The sequence below is a fragment of the Prionailurus bengalensis genome, chromosome X (genome assembly GCF_016509475.1).
Source record: "Prionailurus bengalensis isolate Pbe53 chromosome X, Fcat_Pben_1.1_paternal_pri, whole genome shotgun sequence".
NCBI classification, from domain to species: Eukaryota; Metazoa; Chordata; class Mammalia; order Carnivora; family Felidae; genus Prionailurus; species Prionailurus bengalensis.
The window spans coordinates 14782334-14792748 of record NC_057361.1 but is presented as its reverse complement, the minus strand read 5'-3'; the positions used below and the strand labels follow the sequence as shown (position 1 = coordinate 14792748).

At 40.2% G+C, this 10415-nt stretch overlaps 1 protein-coding gene across 8 annotated transcripts in view; it reads left to right on the top strand.

Annotated features, from left to right (window-relative positions):
* The first annotated feature begins 1810 nt into the window (after positions 1 to 1810).
* Positions 1811 to 10415, top strand: part of SCML2 (Scm polycomb group protein like 2) — a 101286-nt gene continuing 92681 nt past the window's right edge. For all 8 annotated transcript variants that reach the window (XM_043569743.1, XM_043569745.1, XM_043569740.1 and 5 more), the window contains exon 1: positions 1811 to 1913. The gene's annotated coding sequence lies outside the window, so the exon portion shown is untranslated. The remainder of the gene's footprint in view (positions 1914 to 10415) is intronic.

The window sequence follows — 10415 nt, the reverse complement described above, 5'->3', positions numbered from 1 at the left end:
TTGATGAACATAGTAACTGATAAGATGTTCTAATATAGATCATGCAAATTACATTTTTAGAGGAAAGGCTTCAGTAATTTCATAGTAAAAACAGGAATATGGGAAGTAGATGAGGTGCCGGTGAGACAGGCAATTTAATAATCAGAGTACAGTAGTATTTCTACAACTTGATGAGGGGTCCATAGATGAAAAAGATGAGTCACAACCCAAATCTTTCTGATACAGAATATAGAGATGAATTTCAAATATTTCCATTGCATCAGGATTAGAAAGACAATGGCCAATAATTAAAAATTTAAGCTCCCTCATCCCTCCAAGCCCTGCTGTAGTCCATACTAGGGGTCTGCTTAGATTAAACTTGTTTTTTTCTCTCAAAGATATCTTTTTGGCCTTTGAAACATTTCGAACCTTGATCGTGGACCATTTCAACATTCCTTACTAAATGGTATGTATATATTATACAATTGGTATGACCAAATCTCTCTTTAGTATTTGAGTAATAGTGGCCTAGTTTTTCTATTTCGCCTTAAAGTTTTCTTGAATTTTGCGTGAACATTTATTTCGGCAGTTTGATTTTGTGCTATTGGCCAATGTTTACATACAATAAAAAAAACACTTAAATTTGGCCTTCGTTTAATATTGCAAAAGTTCTGTATGAAAATAATTGTATTCTGCATTGTAGAAAATGGATATATTCCGCGGTTGTGTGTATGGTTTTTTTTTTTTTTTTTTTTTAGTTTTAGGCTTCAACTTCCTAATTATGATTTTAAAAATACAATATGCCCCATATACCAAGTTAAGGCGATCACAGACGAAAAACCCACATCCAGCTTTTCAGAGTTGGAGAGAGATGGCCTGCCAGTGGGTTACTTTTCGCTAACACAGCACATTGTATTATTTTTCAAACAAAAGTTTTAAATCTGCTTATACCCAACCTCACAACGAGGGATGGAGGGATGGGATGTTTTTCTCGGATTTTCTGTTTGCCACATTTTGTGCTGAGAGAGTCTTGAGCCAGTTCAAGGTTATTTTTACGACCTCCCCCTTCCCTTCGGGCGCAACCTCCACCTGCACAACGGCCCGCCCCTGGCGAGGAATATCCACCAGAGGAGATCACAAAATGCACTCTCGAGGACGGTCCCAAGCAGTCTCAAACTAGTGAGCAAATGGCTTTCCCCTCCGGGTTAACCTAGCCCCGTTAGCTCCAGTTTGGGCTTAGAGGAACAACCAAATTCAGAACGTGGACCTGGAGGGGAATGCGTGGCAAAAACCCATGGGGGTGGGGGGAAGCTGTTTCAAGGAACATGCTGCAACCCGCGAAGGAGTGGCTTTGCTCAAGCTGCTATAAAGAGTTGCATTTTCTTTGCTCATCGAACTTGCTTCAGTTCCCAGGGAAGCGCCTGCGTTTTCGGTGCGTGGTCAGTGTGGGTGGTGACCGAGAGTCAAAGGCAATGGCCAAGAGGAGCAAGTTCCCGCGATGGAACTTGACGGGGACTCCGGGGTCTCAGTTAGGGTCCCGTCACAGTCTTGGGTGCAAAGGGCTGCGACTGGCTTTTTTTTTTTTTTTTTTTTTTTTTTTTTTTGGCGGGAGGGCAGATAGTGGGGGGAGGATGAAGGAAAACTACCCAGGGCTTTCCCGGGCTCGCAGCGTCTCTTCGCCCGCCACCGCTCACGCGGCCTTCCGGCAGTGCCCCCAGCTCGGGCCCCGCACGCGGCGGCGGTCATAGGGCGTGCTTGCGGCAACCGCCGAGCACGCGGGCCAGCCGGGGCGGGGGCGGGGCGGCGGTGGCGGTTGCGGGGCATGCGCGGCTCCGCGCGCGGCTTCTCAAATATGGCGGCGGCGGTGTGAAGACCGGTACCGGCTCGCGGGACCAGTGTCACAATTTCGCTCCTTTCGCTGACGAGACTCGAAGGTGCGTGGCGACTGTGGGCCCCGTGAAGACCAGAGAGGCGGAGCCGTGGCATCTGGTCTCTGGTCGTTGTCCGCGGGCGGTCGGGTGGCCGGGAGACCTCCGCGGCGCGTCCCGCGTGAGTAACGCCCCCTTACCGCCCCGCGGGGTCCGGCCTTATCTTGGCTTCTTACCCGCGTGGCCCACCTTTGGCAGCCTCACGCCAGAGGCCAGGGCTCCCCTGCCCCATTTAGCGCCCTCCGCGACGCCTCATAGCCGCTTTTGCGCAGCCCCTCACATTCCCCCGGGGCCCCGTCGCGGGTCACGGGCCCATCCCTCGGGCGGTGTTTGGTCGCCGTGTCGCTCTCTAGCTGCCCCCCTGGCCCGAAGCGCGGACAGCACTCTTCGGAGCATCCTCCTGCTGTGGGTGGGGCTGGGCTGGGGGTGGGGGGCGAGCTGGGGCCCGGGGGCAGCGCCGGCGGGCGGTGGGGCTGAGGAGCCGGGATGACTTTGCGTGGTCTGGGCTGAAGCCCGCCCGGTTGCCTTCCGGGACTTGTGAGATAACTTTTGGAGTTTGGGAGGGAAACGTTAGCCCGGAAGGATGCGCCTGTGGCGGAGCGCGGGCTCGGGTCCCGGCGCCAGGTGCCCGTCGGACTCGAGCCCCGGGACTCCCGGCGGTTGGGCGAGGGGGTGGGGGTGGGGGCGCCGGTGGCTCTCTCTCAGGGGAGAAGTAGGGCGGGAGGGGTGCGGCCCTCCTTGCGTGTTTGGGGGGGGCGCGGAGAGCGGGGCTCCCAGTCCCAAAGAGCTGCGAGGCGGCCGCTGTGCTTTCGCGGCATGAACTGGTCTAGGGACCATTAGTGCCTTCTTAAGGGATAGCGTTCTTGGCTTTTTCCACCTGGCTAGTGGTTGTGCTGCATCCTAGTGTAAAAATCGCCAAATCGCCAGAGGGAGAGCTAGCAGGCGAATTTAATAGATTTTGCACCTTGAGGTTCTGCATAGCTTAGAGGGCTGTAATTTGCCCCCTCCCCCGCCCCCAAATATTTGGCCAGCACCGGTATTTACAAATTCCCATTTAAGACTTGATTTTTTTTTAAGGTTGTAGAACACTTGTTCATTACAAAGTGTGATTATAATTTGAAATTAGCCTTGATCTTGAAGAACTAGATTAGCATTTATGATTTATCTGTTAAGGTGACATTAGGATATCTCTAGAAAGTGGATGGATCTGTTAATAGGGGGAAACTAAGGCAGGGAAAGTGGATACTTCCTTACACAAAATTGTCAGGGATAGTTTTCTTTACCAAAACAACTGCAGATGCTCCATTTTTAATGCTCGCACAGCTATTCATATTTCTGTTTTGGGCAAAGAGTATTATAAGACATATAACATTTACGGAATACAACTTTCTGTGACAAGCAATTGTATTATAACAGTAGTTCATAGACTGATATAATTCTTTTCAACAGCGATGCTTGGGAATGTTCTTCAAAAATGACAATTTTGCCTTTCTTGCCATTCTTTTTCTTAATTACTCATGAAATAAAGTATTTCCAAGGATCTGTGTTTTTTCGGTCTGTGATTTTGTATATTTAATGGGAGGATTGTGAAAATAAGCTTTTGGAAACAAGTCCAGTTGGGATTTTGAGAAAGGAGTGAATTTATGAGCACTCACCTGATGCTTTGTATTCGTTTGGCTATAGTTTTATCCATTGTCTTCAAAACAGTGTGATAGATTTTTTTTTCAAAGCTTTAAACACTTTTAAAACTGCTTTGAAATTTTTGAATGAATGTCGTGTGTATCATGCAACCTCACAAGCTTAAGTGTGTATATCTGTTTCCTTTAGAGAACTTGATTTGTTTTGAAATTATTTGGAAGAGAAGATTAGTGTAACTGAACTACATTATGTGTGAGGTTGCCTTAAAGCTAATGATGTCATGATATGTACAAAAATCATTGGAGTCAGTCTTAAAGAGGTGGTATCAGTTTTTCTCATGAGGCAATTGGTCAGTCTTTCTATGTTTCAATCAGTACATCTTTATTAAGTGCCTGTGCTGTCTGTAGTATGGAGTTTGGTTCAAGTTGCTTTTATTCAGAGGCTGTGCTTGTTGGCTTTTGGGTGTTTAAGGCTTCCTATCAATACTTTATTCCTGAACATTTCAAAGTTATAGCTAAGAAAATCAGTATGAATGTAAAACAAGTAGTTCTTTTATTTTAAGGCAAATTTAGGGAGTCAGTGTTTTGGTAATAATTCTCTAAACAAAATTCTGGGTGTAACTGAATTATTTCTGGTTTGTGTGATACTAACTTTGTGCCTCTTTATGATTAAATAAAGCTGTACATTTTTATGAAAGATTATTTTCTAGGTCATACAGATAAACATACTGGTTAGGCTTGAGAAGAAAAATGAATTATTGGTATAAATTGAAATCTATGTGCTTTGGAGATTGGGTCTTTTTTAATGCTAAATAACTTCATTTCTATGGCCAAGTAAGTAGTTTAGACTGTAACTGATAATTTAGAGCACTTTATTTTTTCAAAATGTTTCAGAAATCTCTGAGCTCAAAAATAACAAGGGTTATGATGGCCAGCTATAAGCCAGATGTGACTCATTTTCTTTTGGGTTTGTTCCTTTTTAGCTGCCTGCCTGTTCCTCCCAGATGCTTCCTATCTCCCCTCTTCCTGCCCCCCGTTCCCTTTGCTGTTGGTGTCTGTTTCCGCATCAGTGAAATGGTCAGGGTAATCCTGCGCTGCCTCATGGAGAAATAATTGATGATAGTAAAGTGCCTTGAAAAGGCTGAATAAATACCAAGTCTTTTGAATGAAAATGATGTAGCCCCTTGTTCCATTTAAGGAAAATCCAAATTCCAATTTTAGTTTGAGCTCTTGGGGCGGGGGATGGGGAGAGAGGGAGAGAGGAAGAAATTTCACCTGAATATTTTACTGCCCCTCTCTTTGGGTTAATAGAAATGATTCTTGTAACTTTAGTAACTGGAACATTAGAGAATGCAAAGGATCTTCTGTTCTTTAAGTTTTATTAGTGGCCTCTAGTGTTGTGTTTTTTTGTTTTTTTTGTGTGTGTGTGTGGTTTTTTTTTTTTTTTTTTTTTTTTTTGCCAGGTTACCCTGTCTGCCTCCCTTTTCTTTTCCCCTTTATGCCAGCTCTATTCTGATTCCAGCTGTGAATGGAAATCTGAGGTCAGTTTCTCTTTTAGTTCACTTCCCTGGGAGTCTCATTGTCTCCTCATAATCATATTCCTGGTTTTTACGATACACAAGATATGAACAAAGTCTGCCAGCCATCAGTGTTAGAACCATGAGACTATGGTGTGAATATAGGTCTGGCATTGCCAGGAGATGTTTTGTAGTTTGAAGTGAGCAAATCAAGCACCCCTAAGAATTTTAAGAACATTATTAATGTCTGAAAATTACTACATAATATCTCAGGATTTGGAGTGATAGTTAATTTCAGGAACCAAAACCCTGGAAATTTTGAAAATGGCTGATGTTGATGATTTTGAAAGAAAAAGTTCACCCTTTCCTGGCTTGGGGTCTTAATATTTATGATCCTTTTGTCTTAGGGAAATAGATGAAAGAAACCACTGCTGTTTATCTTACATTAGAATAGGTTGGTATAATTTAGTGGTAAGTTTTCCAGGCTCTAACTTGTTTGGGCTTTGGTTACTCTAAGTATAGAAATGCCTTTACTATAGTGATAACATCTCATTTTTAAAAAAATAGCAGAGGTGATGGTTCTTAAAGCTGGATAACTTGAAAATAATTTTAGAAAAATCATCTAAGATTTGGAATGTGCATATGCTCTTTGGTTTTCATGGGTAAGGCATATTTGCTTCTTTTGTCTTTATGTTGTCTAACATAAGTAAACCTTGGCCACCTTAGAAATAATAATATGAGTGATTTTTATGCTAAATGATTTCTACGAAATATATGTCCATCCCTAAACCTTTCCTCTACTTCCATTTTTTGGGCATGTGGTGGTAAGGTTTTGATGTAAAAAATGAGGGTATCTTATTGTGTGAAAAGCAAAAGATTTGAGGCTCCTTTAAGCAGTTTATATGATGGTGCTGTTCAATTTAATTTTACACTCATCTCACCTAGGCTAGATGAATTCCTTATTTAACAAAAGAGTAAAAAATAAATAAATAAGCGTTTTTATGAGTAAAGAGCTAGGAAACATTTAAAGATAGAGAGCATTTGACTACTACTACTTGTGACCTGTGTTTATGGCTGTGGCTCTGCCCCTTCCTAAGTTTATAGGAGCAAATTGTTATAAGAGCGGAAAGAGTGCCCACCTTTTGTGGTAATGCGCCATTGTAAACTTCAGAAGGGACAGATACACTGTAATTTAGGGCATACCTTTGGGATACTTTATTTTCTCACGGAAAAGTTGGTGGGGCTCTCTTTTCTTTAGAATACATATTTGATTTTTCTCAACCTCCGTTTCTTGTAAGGATTAACTAGTGCTGAATTCCAGACATAAACAGCTTCAATTATACCTTGTAGCCTTGACAGAGTCTTTTAAATTAGGTACGTGTATTGACAGGGTTCTTACTTTCTTTAACATTCGGTCACTTTTCTTACCTTTCATCATTTTAAGCTAGTTTAAGGTTTTGATTGTACCTTTATTTTTAAATTAATGAGTCACATGTGTTTCTTCTGTTACCTTGCCTCTCTGTACAGTTGTAAACATATGCTTTTTGCTGTGAAACTGTCTTTTTTTCTTCCATTTGAAAGATTAAAGTATTATTTGGAGTATTAATACACTTTAATGTTATTTGAAAAAAATGATCAATATTATCTTTATTTTTTATTAACTTGGTATAGTTTCATAAATCTGTTCAAATGAAACACATCGTCTTTGATGATTATTAAAAGAATTTAAATGCAGTACTTGATACTGGTAAGTACCTTTAAATTTTGCTGTGTTTTAGATTAGAAACTCTGATTTGAGATTTTTTGGGTTGACATTTTGAGAGGTTGTAGAAATAACTTAAATGAATAATTTACTGACACCTGCCTCATGTTTTAAGTATTGTGAGGGATGTTTAGTTTTCTGATCACTTCAGATTGTGGTTTATTGCATGCTTTTCTGTAGTCTGTTGTCTAGCAGGGATTGTTGTTGTCATCATTTCCATTATTTCTTGTAGGGCTGGTGTTAGAAACCATAAATCTAGACTGCTGTGATAATAGGAACAGGCTGTAACCTGACCCAGTTCTTTTGTCAAAATGTCGCACCGAGAGCTGCCTGTAGTAAATTGACATGCCCTGCTATTAACTTCAGTCCTCCGCAAATGTCGGTGGGCAGCAGGTCTTTGGGCAATTAGCCTGTGGCTGTGCTTTAAAACCTTAGGAATTTACAACTATAAACTGGGATTTTGGCAACCCTTGACTTGTCTTTCAGTTATCTGTTTTCTGAAATAACATACTTCTTAAGTAAATACATAGCTTTCACATAAATTATTTTAAATTTGCAAATAAATAATTATTTCAACTTGTAGACTATAATTTTTTAGATAACTTAAATTAAAAATTCCTAAAAAGTTATTTTCTTCTTGGGTTTGTTTTGCACAGAAAAAGATTAATTTCTAATTTGTTGGGGTAGACTTTACTAAAGCAAAATTAAAATTGTTCCTCTAGAAACCTTAATTTCCTCCAGGAGGCTAGATTTAATAAATCTTCACTACCAAAAATGTTCATTCTTAATATTGATTATTCACAATTCAGAGATGGAATTTTATAGTTACAACATTAGAATTCAGAGGTTTTTTCCTGATTACCTTTATAGATAATGCAGAAAAGGGGAAATTTGATTATTTACTTGAGTGAATTGAGTAGGTATTTGTGAAATCTTTAAGTAATGAATCATGTCCAATTCCAACAAGTTATGTATGGCTATACGGTGGATATATACACTTTTTCTATCCTGTGTTAGGATAATCACCATTACCAGAAGCAAAAAAAAGTTTAAGTTAAAAGAGCCAGCTGTTCTTTGTCAAAGGAAAATATGTAGCTTTAATGTATTTCACTTAAATCAATATGAGTTTTTGCATTTAGGTATAAATGTGAAATACTTGTTGAAACCAAAGTAATAAACTGTTTTGAAGTCAAAATGAAAAACTTAAAGGTGCTGTCTTAAACGCAGTTAACTCAGGCTTCCCCATCATCATCTTACATATTGACAGGACAGTAAAGAAGAGCTTTTTTGTTTGTTATTCAATTTTGAGATGAGTGTCGTTATAACAAGATAGACTAAAAAAGAAAAAAAAAGTTGTGGTATTTCACTAATAGTCTCTGGTGAATTATGTGTGTGTATAACTTTATCACTTCTTCCAACATTTTCTTTAAAAATACCAGCAAGCATATTTGTGAACTTCTCCTAGCCTTGAAACTTCCCAAGGGGATGGAATAAAATATTTATGCAACCAAATTATTTGTGTGTAGTGACCGTCTTTTCCTTTTTGTGCATTTGAATATTGATTTAAAGCATGTGTTTTAGTTTCAACTGCAATGTAATTGGAATTTATCAACTGAGTTCTGGTATAGCATATATTGCTAGTTGTTCTCCCTTAAAATACCCACACCTATAATAGCGACCAATTTACACTTGGGGCCTGTCTTTTTGAGACCTCATACAGCCTAGAAATCAAATTCAGAGTAAAAAGTAAAAGGTCTATTAGGTGTTAGGAAGGAGGATGGTGTGGGTAGTGAGGGACTCTGTCTCATCTCACAGAATTTTCTCCGTGGCCCATGATCTAGACTTGTGAAAATTTAGCCACAGCAGATTAGACATTGCAGAAAGGAACAGAGAAGAACAATAATGACAGCCAAAAGAAAAGCTCTCCCCCCTCCTTTTTTTTTTTTTTTTAAACCACAGTGTCCTGGGACTGTATGGTTTAGGTATAAGTAACCTGTAGCACAGCAGATTATATTTACTCATTTAGCAAACATTTAGAGGGCACTACCTATGATAGACCCTGTGGGTAGGCACGGGAGGATACAAAGATGATCCAGACATAATACTGCCCCTAAAAGCTTACATCTGCCCGGGGAGATAAAGCATGTACATAAACATAACAGAAGAACTTTAGCAAATGGTTAAGCATTCAAGGACCTAGATCCAAATCTAACTGGGTGATCTTGTGCAGATTTTTGAGCCTCAATATTCTTTTTTTTTAAATTATTTTTAAAAAATTTTTTGGGTGCCTGGGTGGCCCAGTCAGTTAAGCGTCTGACTTTGGCTCAGGTCATGATCTTGTGGTTCATGAGTTTGAGCCTTGCATCAGGCTCTGTGCTGACAGCTCAGGGCCTGGGAAGTGTTTGAGATTCTGAGTCTCCCTCTTTCTCTTTGCCCCTCTCCCACTCTCTTTCTCAAAAATAAATAAGAGCATTAAAAACATTTTTTTTAAAGTAGTCTCCACACCCAACATAGGACTTGAACTCCTGACCCTGAGATTAGGACTTGCACGCTGTACTGACTGAGCCAGCCAGGCACCCTGAGCCTCAATATTCTTAACTTTTAAGTGGACATTAATAACAGTAACAACCCTACAAGCTTATAATAGGCTTTAGGTAGGAAAAGTGTATATAAATGCCCTAGTAGGTTAACAGACATTTAGCAAGAGTTCAGTAAGTGACACCTCTTAGTATTTATTATTACCATTTTCATCACCACCACCGTTAGACCCTAAGGACCATAATCTTTATTTTCTCCTGCCTCATGGGTCCATTCTATCCAGGATGCATGGTGTGTCTCCTTACTTTTCCCTTTTAAAGTATGAGCAGTGTATTGAAACCCTGTCTTTTTGGTGTCTTACTTAGGTTTGAATCATTTTTCTTTCACACCAGCTTTCTGATCTTTAAGAATCAGCAGAACTTGGTAATTGGTAAGATCCTGGACAAATGAGGAAGAGAATCAAAGATGACTTCTAATTCAGAAGATTGGGTATTAGTAATGCCTATTAAAAAAGGAAGCAGAGGAAGAGTCACTTATTTTGGAAGGCAGAAGAGTTTGATTTCTTAAATATGTAATGTTTGAGGTCGTTGTGAGACATTTAGACTGATGTTCAATTGACTAGAAATTTTGGAGAGAGATTGGGGAGTAGAGATGCTGATATATGAGTCATCCACATAGGAGTGTTGCATCAACCATAGTATAGAATGAGATTCTAGACTCTAAAATTAATAGAATCTAGAGGAAGAGACTAAGTGATTTGAGACCAATGGCTAGGACAGAAGGAGGAAGTAGATGCAGAGAGATAATAGAGGTAGAACAACCAGAGAATCTGAGGCTCAGAGATGTCTGTTATGAGGGGTGACCTATCGCTCCTGAAGTGTCAAGGAGAGTAAGGACTGAAACACTGAAATGGGGTCTGGTGTCTGAATTAGGGTCTTGGAAAGCAGTTGTAGGAAACAAAGGAATGTTGCAAAAAGTAAGGTATCCCAGAAACTCTTTGTGTTTTAGGTGTTGTTATATTTATTACCAAAATCTTAGTCATCAGGAAAAGGTT